We start from the raw sequence: 18,422 nt of genomic DNA on the forward strand, positions 1-18,422 counted from the left end.
TTTTTACTTAAAAAAAAGGGTCTCCACTTGGTATTACCCAATGAACCAATGTCTTTAACCTTCCCAAGGTTACTAGAGCTTTCCCTAGATCCTTCCCAAGGATCTCTTCACTCGGGACAACCCACAACTGACAAGGAGTCTCATACCCCTAAGGTTCCAACCCTTCAACCAAGGACACCTAACAACCCCAAACCTCAAGCAACAAAATCTTTAATCAAAAGGTGGAATCTAACCTATGTGGGTCTTTGCACGTGTTATATGGAATTTTCATTGAACTTGACCCCTTAGATGGGTGTTTACCAACCCTTTGTATCTTTTCCCCTTCTGGACCTAGGAAATAGGGCTACAAGCAATTAGCCCTCCATTTGGAATTTTCTTGATTTGTCTCACAACCTACCTGAAAAACCCCCTGAATAAATTTGATATTCAAATACCCTTTTGGGCATTCTACAAGGTTCCAAACTTCTGCATCTGGTTTTGAGTATGGATGGTCAAACCCTCTTGACCCTATTTAGCCTCTTCTAGCCGGTATTGGGGTTTAAGCTCTCAAAAGCTTCACTAGTCACAAAGGAATGAAAGGATAACACTTGAAAATGGTCTTCACTTGTTCAAGGGTCCTTCTCATTCCAATTTTGACCATCCTTCAATATTTTGTTCAAGGTTTCCACCCTCTTTTCCTACTGCACAGGCTTGCCACATGAGCGATTTCAAGCCTAGGGTATCATCTTAGGAAAGAAAAATGACACTTCCTATCTCCAAAACCAATAGGAACATATATTATACATGTCAAATCAACATCCTTCTAGGTTTTAGGTTGATCTCATAGAGAGATGTTGATTTGTGTCACTGTTTGCATCCAAACCCTGGTTTTGAGGGTTTTGTCAGGCTAGTGGGGTAGCAAATTAAGTTTCTTCCAAAACCAAAGGATTCAAGACCTTAAATCAACTCCAAATGGATGCTGAAAATTTTCTACAAATTTCCAAATGTTTAATTAATTCCCACCATTCACAAGGAATTATGTAAGAACAAAAAACTCAAGAAAAATGCAAGAAGTCACAATAACCATTTGCTTTGAAGACATTAAATTCATTCAATGTCATCTCTAACCAGTAGGAATCATTCCTTTAGGATTATATCACACCAAGGAACTCCTCCAGAAACCTCCAATGCATACAATCAACCAACTAACCATTGGGATAACCACATTTCAAAATCTTGCAAGAAAAGTTGCTTAAGACAATAATGCAACTTTGCAACTTTTGCCAACTTTCTACAATTCGGTCTTGCCTTCACACCAAAGGTCAATAATGAACCTACCACATATTGTAGACCCCTAAACACAAAATAATACATATAAAACTCCCATACAAGGCCTTTGACCAAGTTGACACACCTTGGGGCCTTAAGGCTTATTACATTGCCTAGGCCTAATCAATAGGCCTTCAAACACACACATTGCACATTCTATTCCTAACATAACCATGAATGAAAATGATGTAGACACATATCAAAATGAAGTAGACACATGTCCTAGTGCCCCTACACTAGAAGGTGAGAGTGAAGGAGAGGCTAACATAATGCCTCCTAAAGGAATGATTGCAAAAGTGGCAAGAAGATTCCAAGAGATGGAAGAAATGTGGGAAGAGAAGTTCAAGTCCTTAGAGGCCAAGGAGAAGGAAAAGATAAAGGAGAAGGGAGGAGGTGGTGAAATTTAGGATGAAGAACGGGAAGAGAGGAGACCCCAATCTCAGCAAGAAGAACTACCTGGAGATCAAAGAAAGTTCATAGATGCCTTGAAATTAGTGAACAAAGATACCTTTGATGTCAAGATGGATATTCCTCCATATAGTGGGAAAATGGATGCTAAGGAAGTTGTAGAGTGGATAGATGCCCTTAGTAACTATTTTGAATACAAGGAAGTGTCTGAGGATATGAGAGTAAATTTTTCTAAAACCAAGTTGAAAGGGGCTACCTTGACCTGGTGGAACTACACTCAAGGTGAGAGAGTGAAGATGAAGAGGAGCATGATCAACTCTTGGGATAGAATGGCATCCAAGATCAAAGAATAATTCACCCCTATTGATTATGAATATAAAATCTATAGGAGGTTGTATAACTTAAAACAAAAAATATTTGGATGTGGCTTCATACATGGGGGAATTTCACAAACTGAGTCTAAGGGCAGGACATTGTAGAGATGAGAAAGAGAAGGTTGCTAGGTACATGAATTTTCTCAAATTCAATATACAAGATGAGATGAGTATGGTGATCCCTATAACAATAGATGAATGTTTTAAAATGGCCTTGAGGGCAAAGGATAAGTTGAAAAGAAAGGGGGAACAACAAAGTAGGGGGAAAGGAGGAAGGAACTTTAGATGAAGAGGAAGATTTGGGGGAAGAAATTAATTTCAAAAACCCCATGGTGAGTCCAGCCACCAAGAGAAAAGTGGAGATTCGGGTTCAAGAGGAGGATTTAGAGGAAGGAGACCCAATGGGAGGGGAAGGTTTGGTGGACTAGGTAGGGGTCCAAGTGTCTTCACAGGGAGATGCTTTAACTACAATCAGGTAGGACACATTGCAAGCAAGTGTCTTGAGAAAGCCTCAAGCTCTCAAGGAGGAGAGAGAAGGAACCAATTGATCCAAGAAGATGATTGTCAAAGTGTCAATACCCCACTCAGAGAAGAAGACCCAACAATACATGGAGAAAGCCTAATGATGAGAAGGATCTTGTTGAAGGTACCACATGTGCAAGAACCCCCTCAGAGAAAGACCTTGTTTAGGACCACTAAAAATTTGGTCTTTGTAGAGATGGTAGACAAGTTAAAGTTGAAGAATTTACCCCATCCTAACCCTTATAAAGTGTCATGGTTGAGTAAGGGGCAACAAGTCTTGGTTGATGAGCAATCATGGGTAGAGTTTCAAATAGGAGAGTATAAAGATAAGATTTTATGTGATATAATCCCTATGGATGCATGCCACCTCTTATTGGTGTGTTCATGGTAATATGATGTACAAGTTCAACATGATGGGAAGAAGAACTCTTACATTATAACCAAGAATGGAGAAAAGTATAAGATGAATCCTTTGTCGGATGATGGGGCAGATAAGCAAATAGCCTCAAATGTCATGTTGGTGAGTGAAAAGGAGTTCTTAAGAACCTTGAAGGAGAGTGATAACCAAGGGTATGCTTTGATTTTGAAACCAAAAGACAGTCCTGATCTGCATCACAGTGAGGAGAACAATGTTCCCAAAGAGTTCCAACAGTTGTTAGAGAAGTATAAGGGGATAGTAGTTGAAGACATACCTAACACCTTGCCCCCAATCAAGGATATAAGCCATCAAATTGACCTCATACCAGGGGCTACACTTCTAAACAAACCTGCCTATAAGATGACTCCATTTGAGAATGAGGAAATTGCTAGACAAGTACAAGAACTATTGGATAAGGGGTTAGTAAGGAAAAGTCTTATCCCATGTGTTGTTCCAATAGTCCTAGCACCCAAAAAGGATGGTACATAGAGGCTTTGCATAGACTCGAAAGACATCAATCGGATCACTATAAGGTATAGGTTCCCAATGCCCCAGATTAAAGACCTAATGGATTGCTTGGGAGGGGCATGATATTACTCCAAGATTGATCTCAAAAGTAGCTACCATCAAATCAGGATCATGTAGGGAGATGAATGGAAGATTTCCTTTAAAACAAATGAAGGCCTCTATGAGTGGTTGGTTATGCCCTTTGGGCTATCCAATGCACCCAACACTTTTATGCTCCTTATGAATGAGGTGTTGAAAGATTTTATTGGTAATTTTTTTGTTGTTTACCTTGATGATATACTTGTGTTTAGCAAGTCAAGATAGAAGCATTTGGATCACTTGGACATGGTCCTAAAGAATTTGCATGAGGAAAAGTTGATGATCAACATGGAGAAGTGTGTCTTTATGAAAGAAGAACTTGTGTACCTAGGATTTGTCATCTCCAAAGGTAGTTTGAAGATGGATCCTACAAAAGTGGAGGCTGTCTTGTCATGGCCAACACCAAGGATAGTAGGGGATGTGAGAATATTCCATGGATTGGCTACCTTATATAGGAAGTTCATCAAGAATTTCAGTCATATATGTGCACCCATTCTAGATACCATCAAAGGAGTTTTATGTAAGTTTTCTTGGACTGATGCAACAGATAGGGCGTTTGAATACTTGAAACAAAGGGTAGCTTAGCAACTCATACTTGTTTTACCAAATTTTGATAAGTTGTTTATTGTGGAGTGTGATGCTAGTAATCAAGCCATTGGGGCTTTCTTGAGTCAGGAGGGTAGGCCACTGGCCTTCTTTAGTGAAAAAATTAATGAAGCAAAAAGGAAATACTCAACCTATGATATGGAATTATATGCCATGGTACAAGCATTGAAGAAGTGGAGGCATTACCTCCTACCTAAATATTTTATAGTCTATACTGGCAATCATGCTTTGAGTTTCTTGAATGGGAAGGAGAAATTGAACCATAATCATATGAAGTGGGTAGAGCACCTACAAGCCTACACATTTACTATCAAACACAAGAAGGGATAATCCAACAAGGTGGTAGATGCATTGAGTAGGAGGGTGTATGTAATGCAGGAGATTCAGTTGCAGAGTATGGGGGTTTATTCCCTCAAACATATGTCTGAAGATGATGCAGACTTCAAAGAGGTATATGAGGTTTGTCAACAATTTTAAAATTCTTGTCATTCTGAATTCTCTGAGTATTTTTTGTTGAATGGTTTGTTGTTCAAAGGGAGTCAATTATGTATCCCAAAATGCTCCATGAGGGAAAACATCGTAAGGGAGAAGCATAGTGGCAGTTTGGGGGGACATTTCAATCTTGATAAGACCCTAGATCAGGTGAAAAGATTTTACTATTGGCCTAAGTTGCAATCAGATGTTAGGAAGTTTTTTGAGGGTTGTCACATTTGTCAAAGACCCAAGGGGACATCATCTAATGCAGGCCTATATCAACCACTCCCTATTCCCAATAGACCATGGGAGAGCATCAGTATAGACTTTGTATTGGGTCTACCTAGGACCAAGAGGGGGTTTGATAGCATTTTTGTAGTGGTGGATAGATTTAACAAGATGGCACACTTCTTGCCATGTAAATGTACAAATGATGCATGTCACATAGCTGGTGTGTTATTTAAGGAGATTGTTAGGATACATGGTCTACCCTTCAACATTGTCACTGATAGGGATTCCAAGTTTGTGGGCTATTTTTGGAGGACTTTGTGGAAGAAGCTTGGCACTCACTTGTCCTTTACTTCAACATACCACCCTCAGACTGATGGCCAAATTGAGGTGGTAAACAGATGCTTTGGTAACCTCTTGAGGTGTTTGACCAAACAACATAGAGAAGCATGGGACATGATCATCACAGGTAGAATATGCATATAATGACTCCACAAATAGGAGTACAGGGTGAAGTCCTTTTGAGATTGTGTATGGTGTTCATCCAAGGGGGATTTTGGATCTCAGAGATCTACAAGGCTTTGATAAAAGGAGTGCACAAGGTGAAGACTTTGTTGTGAAGTTATGAAGGACATTCATGACCAAGTAAGAGAGACTCTACAAAAGAATGTGGACAAGTACAAGGAAAAGTCTGATGAAAGAAAGAGATATGTACAATTCAAAGTAGGGGATTTGGTAAGGCTCATCTAAAGAGGGAAAGGCTTCCAAAGGAGCAACCTACCAAGTTGTCGATGAAGAAGATAGGTCCCCGTAGGATAGTGCACAAATTTGGCCATAATGCATATGAAATTGAACTACCCTTGGGCCTAGCCATCTCTCCAATTTTTCATGTTTCCGATTTGTTTCCATACAAAGGTAATGTTGTAGGTTGTGATGCAAGTCTGATAGCAGAAGAGGATGATGATTGGGTCAAGGACCTACCACATAGCCAACCATTGAAACTAGAGTGCATTTTGGATACCAAGGAGGTCAAGAAGACTAGAAGAAAGTCATACAAGGATTATCTAGTTAAATGGAGTGGATTACCTAATGAAGATGCCACTTGGATGAGTGAAAAAGACATCTTGAAGCATGGCACTTCTATTGTAGATCTGGTCCCTCAAGGGACTTGAGTTCTTTCTACCCCTGGGAGTAAGGTGCAGAAGCACCTAGGTGATCAATGGATTCTATGAAAGATTTTGATTTTTTTTTGTGTTTCCCAATGTCTCAAGGATGTAACAAGGTATTATGGACCATTCTACATTGTTTCATGCATATTTGTAAGGCTTTGGTGCTAATTGGTCATTTGTAACCAATCAGGACAATCAAGACCTAATTGGTCAACCTTGGTCAAAGGTCACCCAAAGTGTGAAAATGGATGAAAATCAATGTATTTCATGTTTTTGAGCCATATGTGGTCTATTGGGGATGATTTGATGTATTTAGGAAGGTTGGATAGGTTGGAGTCAAAAATTGCAAAAAGTTGCATGACAACTTTTGCAACTTTTGTTGTCAAAATTGTGTGTTTTGTTGTGCAAATTCACAGTTTCCTGAGATAACAGTCATTTTTGTATGGACTTGTACTGATAGAGCATGATCTAATATGGAATGGTTGGATAGACACATGAATTATATTTCATTTATGCCTAGTTTGGCTCCATTTCATTTAGATTTGACAAAGATATTACATTTCTTCTAACTGGCGGTCTGAAACCCTCCATTCCTAGGGTTTTGGCACAAATATGCCCATAACTCCATACTCCATCAACAACTAGTGATAAAGTTGGTGAAAGTATGGGGATAGGGTTCTGGTGTAATATTTTTGGGATGGCAGAGAAAACAAGGACATTGGCCAATCAGGGAGTCAATAATCAATTTGACATCTCTATAATATGGGAGATTGTGAAAGTGTGTTATTGACTGCTAAATTGAGCATGTGAGTAAAATTTAAGAGGTTTAGGAACTGTTTGAAGGTGAAATGTGTGGTTTAGAGATAAGACCAAACCTTTGAGTGTGGTGGTTGGGCTGGGTGAAGAGTTTTGAGGGCACTTGCTTTGGAAAAGTGACCTAATTGTGGTATTAGGTCTAGGTGAGTGTTGTGGATTGACACCATTGGTCCAAAGAGTCATAGGTTGGTTTTGGGATATGTTTTGGTATGTCAAAAGAGGTGTCTAAAAGTGTTTTTGGTTTGTATGAGAAACCAATGGGTTGGAAGTTGTGACCCAATTTCACTTGGAGTAGGGCTACTAGGCCTAGAAGGCTAGTATTGCAATTCATACCAAATAGGGGTTTGTGATCAAGGTTGGGGTCACAAATTGATTCATGAAATTTTCCTTGAGTAGGAGCATGAGTCTCTAAACCACTACCACTTTGTTGTCATGAAATACCCAAGGTGTCATTGGTGTGTGAGTAAGCCTTAGGGACAAGATTGTGTTCCTTGTTGAGTAAAGGGTGTTGTGAAGGTTTGTTCCTTGTTTGGGTTGTTTGGCTAAGGTCTTTGGGAGCTCTGCATCACCACTTCAATCACATCTGACAACTATGTCACACTTCTATCTCTATGTCTCTGTGTCTCTGTGTTTCTCTATTTCATGTCCTTCTATTTATCATATCAAAGGAATACATTGACATATATACCAATCTATATCTCAAGTCACCTATACATGCCTTAAAAAGAAAATACCTTACACGCAATTACAATATACTTCATACATTTCATTTACACAAGTTGGCCAAGAATATAATAAGAGTTAATGCCAACTAGAATACATGTGTTATCCATAGTGCTCAACCATGTCCCAAAAACCATAAGATAAAAAATAATCAATTAGAGAAATGTGGATGTCAAAACAAATTGTTCTATTTCAAAGGAACATAGCAACTAATAGACTAAACTATTGAGTCATGTATCTCACCTTTAGGAGATCCAAAACACATACAATATGGAATATATAGGTACGTTTGATATACATGAGTGTACTACCCAAACCACAAACCCATATCTACAACTACGAAGCAAAACATGATGGGCAAAATCACCAAAATATTTGAGCAACAACAAAACAAGTCAATAGAAGTATGTTGACATCAAGGAAAACTAGTAGCCAACACAACACTCTCCTTCATCAATGACAAAAATCCAACAGAAAACCCCTATTACAAGAGATAAAATGATAAATAAACTAACTGCACCTAGATAATAGATAATGTAGCATCGTAAATTGTATCCACATACAATTTTGTCCTCACCTAGAATCACCTTGGTGTTTCATCTTCTGATGCTCGATGCATGTTTTGATTCTGCTCACATTACCCACAAACTCACATTTCCACCTTTTTCCCTTCCTTTCCTCTGATTCTAAGTCCTTATTGTTAGGACCAGGCCACCCAACACCCTAGTCCTCTTAATTAGAACCTATTTTTGGTCCTCATAACAATAATCTCAGATGAGTGGGAAATTTGACCTTATGTCGGCATACTCTGAAAATTCAATTAATTTTTGGCTAGTCAAGTATAAAAGGAGGTCTACCCCTCTCATTTGAAGCCTAAGAAATATCCTGTGTGAAATCAAGATCCTAATTTAATTCAAGTGAGCAAACAATCGAACATTCATCAAGCATTGGAGAAGAAATGAAGTCAAGCTCAAGCATTCAAGATGGCATCCATGATCAAATTTGTATGAATAAATTCTTCAAGACATCTTAAGACCCTTGCATGAGGATCCAAAAAAAAATTCATAAGGTATACATTTCAATTACAAGCATTTTATTTCAAATCTGATCTTTCCCTAAAAAGAAAAGCATCTTGCTACAATTTTCATTTCAATTACTATTTCAATTTCAAGGTTAATCCCTAAACTGGGGTTTGAGCTAATTAAAATCCCTATCCATGATATTTTCCCTCTCTTTCTCTATGTAGGAAATTGGTTTAGGAGTTGTACTCAGGTATTTCGACAAAATTGATGATGACAAATAGATTCAGCTTTCAACGAAGTGAAATTCGAAGGACCATGGTGAATCTGTACTACCTAGTCCCAAAAAATCAACCTAAACTTCTATGAATAGTTTTTGACTCTATTATTTATCCCATATCTTTGATTGTGGCTCTATTGGATATCTATAGCAATCTTTTTTCATTAGTTTACTTCAAATTATCAAGTATTTACCTTAAATTCAAACAATACGATTCCAATTACATTTTCCACTCAAACAAAAGGAGAATAAAGGACTACAATCAACATTCAAATCTCTTCTTAATAAAATTGAGTTTGGATCTATTGTATTTATCCTCCTTTTAATATTTTGGAGGTGAAAGTTAGGTTATTTCCTAGTTTACAAAGCATAACTTGTGAAAGCCTAACTTTCCCACCATTACATTTTGGTGACCCCCAATTCTTTCACGCTTGAATCTAATTTATCATCCCAAATATGATTTTTATGCACTTTAACATTAATGTTTTCACTCATAAATCTTATTTACAATTGAATTACATAAATTTAGTGGTTAATTTCACAAAAACTATAATTTATTATTCTTAAATTGATTTGTGGGTTGCATAATTTTTCAACTATGTTTTCAAATCTAATTGCTATGACATGTTATGTTTATATTTAGATGTATCTAATATTCAATATTATAACTCACATTTTAATTTATTGGTTAATCAATCATTTTTACAAAGAATTGCATTGCTTAATCATAGTTTTCAATTTTGCATTCAAGTTTTCCTCTGTTGTGCATCAGTTTTGTTACCCTTAGTCCTACATATAATATTCTACTGAGAAGTATTTGTAGACTTAAGGATTTCCAAGGTTTAAATACTAAGGATATAGAGCCTCAATTGGATAACTTATTCCATGTGAATGTTGGTGCTCCCTCTAATCCAACAAATGACATCACTTATCCCCATTCTCCTCATACTTCTCATGATGTGGATTAACCACTAAATAGGGTTCCTATTGAATAATTAGAGAATATTGATAATGAGTTTCAAAATATTCAACAATGGATGGGTCAACAATACCCAGTTAGTGAGGCAATCCCCTTGAATGAAGGATTGAAAATAATGGTACAAAATGATAAGATAGGTGTAGATTTTTTGTATGGCCTTTCTCATGTTGTTGATACCAATATTATGCCAATCAAAAGTTTTGTTGAAGTCCTTGGTTACTCTCAGCCCAATAGCCAAGTTAACCATTCCATTCATATGCCTACATCCTTGCCTAGTGTGCCTAAATTTACATCTTCTATCATGACTAGTTCCACACAAAATGTTAATCCTACACATGTTAGTCATGGGGTAAATCCTATTAATCAATATTATTACATACCTCCTTTTGTGAGTCTTCCATTTGTTTCACAACCATCTCCCATACCAACATACCATAATGTTCCCCCTCCTTATCCTTAACCTCCACCTATTTACAACAGTATTACTCCTCCATCACAATCCAATATGTCCAATTTCAATCCATCCACCTAAGAAACTATTAATAACCTAGCCCAAATTGTTACATGTTTACAGCAGCAATTGGCTTCCATAACTCAATCCAAGTTCAATTTTCCCACATTTGATGTAGCATGCCCACTATTCGATGACATTGTTTTTGTGGTTCCCCCAGAAGCATATGGAAGTTCCTTAATTGGAGTTGTACAATGGAAAAGGTGACCCCTTGACTCATGTGCAGACATTTCAAACTTTGTGTAGAGATTTTTCTCATGACCAAAGACTTATGGCTAAATTGTTTACTAGAAACTTTAGAGATAAAGCCTTTCAAAGGTATTGTTCTTTGTCTCCTTATTCTATTACTTCATTTCAACAATTGGCTAATACTTTCATTCAACAATTTCAAAGTAACATTGGTCCTAAGATTACTTTGACTGATTTGATTCATTGTAAGCAAGGAGTTAAAGAAAAAGTGACTGATCTTATTGATATATATAAATATTTACATTCACAAATTGCTTATCCTGTGCTTGATCATGATGTTCAAATCATTTTATTGCTAATTTAAAAAAATACATTAGAGATAAGCTTCTATTTTCTATTTTTACTTCCTTTATGCAATTGTGTGCACAACTTCATAATTATTAGCATCAAGTGAGTCAATTTGAATCATCCTCTGCAATGGCTCTGGTTGATAAGAATGAGAGTGCTCAACAATCGTTTATAACGTTTAAACAAAATTAAAGGTTTCATCAAGATAAATGACAACATCAAGACTCAAGTGGGAGCAATGACATCAAGTGTAGCCCCTTTATCCAAATACTTTAGAAAATAATTAACTCCTCTTTCTGAGTCATTGCATAATATAGTGTTGAGGTTGATTAATGCTATTGTGTTTCAACTTCCTCCCATCAAACCAATTGAAAATTCTAAAATTTCCAACTTACCATGATCCTAAAGCTTTTTGTCAATATCACCATCAACCTGGCCATGATACTGAGAAGTGTTACAAGTTGAGAAATAAGATCCAATACTTCATGGACAACAATACTATATGTGTAGCTAGTGTCAATAACAAATGAAATAAATCTATAGCTCCTCCTAATCAAAACCTCCAAATTTTAACAAACCATTGCCTTCTCATTCTACCAATGTTGTTGAGTCTGAGTCTCTTGCTTTTTCTCCTAATGACCTTGGTATAGAATCTAATAATGTTGTGAACATTGTTGACAAACCTACACGTCCAAAATATTTATGCAATACTTTTGATCGTAGTGAGACTGTTTTTTCACATGATGGCCCATTGTATATCAATGCAAATATCAAAGAAAAACTCTCGTGAGGGGTGCTCATTGATCCAGTGTGTATGGTGAATGTGATTACTAAAGAACATCTTTATATTAAATAATTGCATCATGTAACATATGATAATCCTGATGTTATGGTTAAGGTGTATGATGGTCTCTCTTTCCCTACTATTGGTTCTATCACCCTTGATGTTGAGGTTGGTACTAAGTGCTTAGATGTCACCTTTGTTGTTTTTCCTACATTGGATCAATTTCATGTGAAGTTGGGACATCGTTGGCTCTCTTCCATGAAATCTATACCTTCTATAATTCATAAATGTTTGAAATTCCTTCATAATGGCACTATTATAACAATGAATAATAACCTTTACCAACCCACTATGAAGCATGAAAGTTTTACTCTTGATTACTTTTGGCCTAAACAACTTGAACCTATTAAGCCTTGAAATGACATCCTTTTCTTATCTTATCAAAAATGGAAAAATGAGATGATCATTTCCTTGAGTAAACCTAGAGATCCTACACCCATGGATATTCCTCTTGCTCATAATGGACCTTGTATTCTTCCTACTCCTTATATTCCTCCTATTTATGCCCAAGTCTTGCCTCCTATGTCCTACAAGGGAAAGCACTTGGCATCAAGTATCTCTCAACATGTTGGGGTTTCTTCTGTTCCTCCCCTTATAAAGGAAGACAAGAAGCCTATGTCCATTGATCCTCAACCTTTGCAAGTCTCGACTAAAACTAAAAGGAATCGTTACACAAAATAACATCGATGAAGATTTTATGCCAAGGCTCACGAGCTTGCATCCCAAACCATTTCCTCCCTGAAGACACCAAATATTGACTTGGCCCCATTTGTCCAACCTTCACCTAATGCTAGGGAGGAATTTCAATTTAAATCACCTAAATTAAAAATATTTAAGAAAAATAATGGTTCAACTACTTTGTGTTAAAGATCTTATTTTTATTAATCTAGATGATGATATGGATGATGATAATGTTGTCCATGCTAACAAGATTGATTCTAAGGATTCTAATTATATGTATGATCTTGTTGAAATTAATGATGAGTTGTCTTCACATTTTTCAAAAGCATTAACCCTACCTCCTAGTGACAAACAAAGTGATTCATTATTAGACCATAATCCTTGTTTGGAACTCATAGTAGCTCCATTTGTTGTGCTCAAAGTGGCTCCTCTTGCATCTTGTCCACCATCCGTAGATGATGTAAGCAATATTGGGAGGTAGATGATTTGCTTGATTATCTTTATTCGCGTCATGGATTCTCTTTTGTGTGTTTGTTTGTTTGTAATGTGCTTCCCTCGTGATGTGTTGCTTGACATGTTTTTGTGTTATGTTAGGTTCTCTTTGGATGACCCTTGTTACGATATTGTTGCAAGGTAATGAAGAGGCCGAATCCATTGTGACATTATTCTATTTGTAGCACTAAATCTTATTAGGCCAATACATTCATGTGCTCTCTCTTTCCCTTTCATGTGTTGTCTATTTAATCTTGATATTAGAGTAGTAAGATGCTAAAGTCTTTGGGTGCTTGGTGTGTCTTGTCTCTTTCATATCTTGGTGAATTTTTTTCAATGTGATTTTGTACTTTACTGTGAGTATGCTTAGTCTCATACTCCCGCTAAAGTGGGGGCTAAATGTAGTGTTGTAAATTGTATCTGCACACATATATATCTTCACCTATACCTCACCTTGGTGCTTCACCTTATGATGCCTAATGTCTATTTTGATTTTTCTCACACCACCGACAAACTCACATTCCCACCTTCCTCCCTACATTCCCTCCAGGTCTGAGTCCTAATTGTCAGGACTAGGGCGCCCACTGCCTTGGTCCTCTCAATTAGGACCCATTTTTGGTCCTCATAATGGTCATCTTAGATGAGCGAGAAATCTGACCATGTGTTAGCCTACTCTATAAATTCATTTAATTTTTGGGCAGCCAATTATAAAGGACATCTACCCCTCTCATTTGAAAACTAAGAAATCTCTTATGTGAAATCAAGATCCTAATTCAATTCAAGTGAGAAAGCAATCAGATATTTATCAAGCATTGGACAAGAAGTGAATTCAAGTTCAAGCATTCAAGATGGCATCAATGATCATTTTTTTATGAAGACATTCTACGAGAAATCCTAAAATCCTTGCATGAGGATCCAAACGAAACTTCATCAAGATATACATTTCAATTACAAGCATTTTATTTAAGATTTAACCTTTTCCTCAAAGGGAAAGCATCTTGCTCCAATTTCCATTTTAATTACTATTTCAATTTCAAGGTTAATTCATAAGTCGGGGTTTGACCTAAGGCAAAACCCTATCCACAACATTTTCCCTCCATATATATGTGTACGTAATTGGCACAAGATCTAAACTCAGATATTTTGACAAAATTGACGATGATGAACATGTTTAACTTTCAATGGAGTGAAATTCAGAGGACCGGGTCAAATCTATAGTACCCAGTCTCGAAAAATCAACCCAAACTTTTGGGAACTATTTTGACTCTATTATTTTTCCCAAATCTTATATTGTGGCTCTGTTGGGTATCTGTAGTAGTCTATTTTTGTAAGTTTTCTTCAAATTCTCAAGTATTCACCCTATATTTAAACAATTCCAAATTCATCATCTTGGTGCTTCATTTCCAGCAAGTGTGAATTAGATTAACCACTTTCCTTTCCACCAAGTGTGAGATAGATTAGCTATTTACTTTCATGCAAGTGTAGTATTTTCAATTCCTGCAAGTGTGCCTTAGATTAGTCAGTAAGTTAGCCAGCAGTAGAGCTCCACCTTTTGTAATCAACAAGTCTATTTCTACTTCCTGTTGGAAGTACAGTTCAATAAAAATCATAAGTTGATCTAATAATTCTTGTACCTAGGATCCCACTAGAGGAAAAGTAGGGTCTGCTCAACCGAAGGGAGGTGATCTTTGTGTTGTTTCTTCTACATGTTTAGTTTGTGCATTCAAATTAATTTCACATTGTTCAAATTCCATGGTAATTCATTCCTGATTAGATTGAGTGTTGAATTTCAAAAGTTGTAGCTATTTTAATTTCCACTCAAATATTGTTTCAATAAGTTCATGTGAGGAAATCTTAGTTGTTACTGTCATTTAGTTTCTTTTCAACAAATGAATTTATTTTCTCATTTTAGTAAGATGATGAATTTGGAACTAAGAAGAGAGAAAAAGCATTGTTGGGTTAACGCATGGAATTTAGTTGTTTGTTAAGTAGATTTCATTTCTGCAGTTATAATTTAGATTTATTTCTCGCAAACGTAATTTAGACTTCATTTTCACAAGCGTAAAATAGGTTTTATTTTCTGGCACTTAGTGGTAGATTTCATTCCATAGGAAGATAAAAGTTATTTAAGTTTGTGATTAGACAATTCCATGATTTACATCTTAAACTCTATTTTGTTTGGACTCTTGGTATCAAATTTGAATTCTTCGCAGGATAATTGATTTTTGTGGCTTAAATTAGCAAAGTGTCTTTTTAGTTCTAAACCGCAGTCATAGGAATAGTTCCAGATAGATCTTGATAGCTCCCGATGGAGCATGATCCAACCCCAGTCATAGTTTTAAAATGCAAAACCCCCAATTGAGATCCTCCTTATCACAGTCAACTTTCAGACACACCTTGAGTCAATAATGAAAAGAATTTAAATGGTTTAAGCTGTGACATCAACGACCTTACCCATCATTTCTGGCGTCGTTTCCTGAGATGGGTGTCATTGGGGAATCAGGAAAATCAGTTTGTCGACCTTTTAGGTTTAGAAGTTCATCAAGAAAGATTTGTCTCTCAAAACCCCCCCAAAACACCAAATCAAAACCCCCAAACATAATATCTAAAGAGAAATGGTGCTATTTTTAAAAAATATCCTTAGTTGGAGGACCATCACTCCAAGTCCTAGCAAAGGATATTTCTTTAAAGAAAGAATTGATGGTTTATTGCTTGCAAGAGGTGCAAAATACAATGAAGAGATCGTATCTTCATTATAGAAGCTTGCAAAAGAAAGACTCATTTGGAGATCTTCAAAGTCCAAGAATGGCTACCCAAGTAGATTTTTGAAATGAAATGAAGGCTTCCCAATCAGATATTTGAAGAACAAGGAGTCGATTCTAGTCATGCATGCACAAGATCGAATGAAGGATTACAAGATCTCTCTAATCAACCCATGCATTTTCTAGAATAAGAAATCATGGAGAAGGTTTCCACTACAAAGGAAGGTGAAGCATTGGATTTCAAAAGTTTTGTCATCTTCTTTTTATTATCTTCTCTTAAAAATCTGAATGCATGGAAACATATTGTAAGAAAGGGGAAGATAATTTTCAAAACTAGCTAATGGTTATGTGTAACCTCTCTACATCATTCAGTAGAGTAAGTTAGGATAGGTTTGCTTTCTGCAAATAAGTGCTTTGCACATGCTTTTTCCTCTTCTCAAAGGCTGTAAACATGCACTTATGTACAAGTTGTTGCACTCAAAACTTGTTGCAAATATTTTGGCATCATGAATGATTGGTTTTTGTAGTCGTGATCTCTAGCTCTAGCACTAAATCTTCAAAAGCATGGAAGCAAAAATAATGATGAAGCAATCAGAGTTGTTAGTCGGCATAAAGGATCAAGTTGCAGCTCTCGAAAATTGAAGAAACTCTTAGAATGCATCATGGGGAAAGTGAACTACAACTCATGCATGATGTTTGCATAAAAACTAATGTAAAATCAGGTATTTGCTTTATTATTTTACTCTTATTCAACTTAAATTTATTTCATTCTACTCAATCCACTCAAAAAGAAGAAGAAGAAGTGCCTAAATGCTTATTCCAAGATTTAAGGAGTTGTTAAGAGCTAAAATTTTATTTTAAATGCTAATCGGGAGCCATCAGGAGCTATCAAGAGCTACTTGGAGCAATTGTTACAAAAGTGAATTTATCTAATGTTGAGGCTCATTATGAGTTGCAGAGGGACCTGCAACACTTTAGGTTTTGGGGGAGATGACGAGACCATAAATTGTCTCATAGTTAACCCATTAAAATTATCTATTTCTTCTTAGTGTATTGTTGTAGAAGTAGACTTGAGTAATAATTGAAAGTTATTTAGTTTGTTTAAGGTAGAATATGAAGTAGATATTTGGTTTATTTTTGTTAAATAAACCAATGATCCAAAATGCTTCTAATATGTCTCCATGAGTGTGCAAGATGTTACAATGCAGGTGAATGATTTATTAAATTACTGATGACAAGAAGAAGCTTAAAAAAAATACTTGCAGCAAAGATCTCCAGACATTAACTCCAGACAGTTCCAAACATTGTAGTAGGCTTTGAAGATATTAAGAGAAGATAGACAATACTCTTGAAGACTCCCAACACACTACAACATTCATACAAAATCATGGAGCATCAATCATTCCTAAATCAATGGGAAAAGTATCTATTTCCTACAAGTTGTAGTTGCACACTACATTGTGTTATCTTTCTCCAACAAAGATAACTCAAGTTACCAAATCACTCCAATGTAATTTCATTATTATAGAATATTCTTCATGGTGATTAACAATGATTTGGTCAATTGGACTGAAGAATAATTCCTTAATTCATGTTGAGAACTTGAGACTTCCTAAAATTTGGGCGCCCAAAAATTATGAAAAACGCAGTCTCAGTAAAACATCAATATCTCTCTCATTGCTCCACAAAATTCAAAAAGTCAAATTGATATGGAAACTAGACTTGAAGGGATGGAAACCCTTTTAAGAGTTTGGCGTGATTCACAACAAGGAGAGAGTAGTAACTGACTGAAGATGACTAAGACAAAGATGGAGAGATGAAGGACAACAAGTTTAGTTTTGTCAACTTTTTGTAAACGCCCCCTTCAAAAGTGGATCTTTGATACACATTCTTAGTAGATTGGTTGGGTAGATATGGAATTATAATTATATAAATATGTTGAAATCAATCAAGCAAAGGGGGGGATTAGAAAGACTTGTTTTAGCCTGAGGAAATAGGATAGACTAGTTTCATTTACAACAATGTATTTTCCAGAATTTCTTAGAGTAAATTTGAATTCAAGCAAGTATTTTATTTGCAGAAAGTGATAATTAGTTTAGCCTTTTCAATTCATCCAAGTGTGTCTTATATTATCCTTTTCTTTCATGCAAGTGTGTCTTAGATTAGCTTTCATTTCCTGCAAGTTATAATAGACTGACAAACCAGTTTTCTTCATTCTCTTTTGCATATAGCCATGGACATTGCCCCGGATTGATAAATTAAATGATGAGGATTGCAATGACACCATCATCATTCTTCATGAATCCTCCAATGTATCGTATCTCAAAACCCACAGCACCATACCAGGCTTAATCATAAAATCGTAAACTTCAAAATAACACTCATTTTTCTTACCTTCATCTATTATAAAACTTCCTAAGGCATCTATCCCCATGTAGTCTTTAGGTTTAGCGAAGTGAAAATTGTGGAAGTAAATATTACACTCTAATACCATGTAGGAGTTGATGATACAACCACGAGAGCCAAGAATCATTTGCATGAAAAATACTTGTCACACAAAAGAGAAGAAGCCATGATTGCACTATACAACATTGAGAGAGAATTTATTTAATTTCATTATAGGTTAATCTAATCATTATATTTTCCTCTTTGGATCTTTACAAAT

The sequence above is a fragment of the Cryptomeria japonica genome, chromosome 6 (assembly GCF_030272615.1).
Source record: "Cryptomeria japonica chromosome 6, Sugi_1.0, whole genome shotgun sequence".
In the NCBI taxonomy this organism is placed as follows: domain Eukaryota; kingdom Viridiplantae; phylum Streptophyta; class Pinopsida; order Cupressales; family Cupressaceae; genus Cryptomeria; species Cryptomeria japonica.